Source organism: Mandrillus leucophaeus, unplaced genomic scaffold (genome assembly GCF_000951045.1).
Source record: "Mandrillus leucophaeus isolate KB7577 unplaced genomic scaffold, Mleu.le_1.0 Scaffold54, whole genome shotgun sequence".
NCBI classification, from domain to species: domain Eukaryota; kingdom Metazoa; phylum Chordata; class Mammalia; order Primates; family Cercopithecidae; genus Mandrillus; species Mandrillus leucophaeus.
The window spans coordinates 1,080,861-1,081,443 of NW_012105808.1; positions in this window are offsets into that span (position 1 = coordinate 1,080,861).

A 583-nucleotide genomic window follows, 5' to 3' on the forward strand; every position below is an offset into this window, starting at 1 on the left:
TTTCCACCTTCACCCTCGGGCGACAGGCTTAAAAGTTAAAAAAAAAAAAAAAGTCTCGTCATTGTTAACCATTGCTGTGCTGGGTTTGTTGATTTGTTTTTCTTCAATAAATTATTTTCTAGTCACTCATCTGGGTGTGTGTGTTGGCCGACGGGTCCGGCACAGATGCGGGCACAGATGCGGGGCGGGAATGGAACTCACCCACCTCAAGGCTGGGGCGGGAGGACGGGAGTGCAGGGAAGAGGGACTTTGCTTCCACCCAGCTCGCCCCTCTCTGCTCTTGAGTCCCATCTTCTTCCTGGGCCAGCAGCCTGCTCTGAGCCTCCACCGCCCACACAGCTCCACCATCCACAGGGAATGGTTAAGAATCAGAAAGAAAAGCTTGGCGCCTTTGAAAGAAAAGCTTGGCGCCTTTGAAAGAAAAGCTTGGTGCCTTTGAGTCAACCAAGCCCCAAGATGCAGACCTTGTCAGGACCTGCTTCTGTGACATCACTGCTCACTGCTTTCTGGAGTCTAAAGTGAACGGAGACCCCAGCGAATGAAGGTGTATTTGAAGGGGAGAAACCAGGGCTTCCCGATAGAC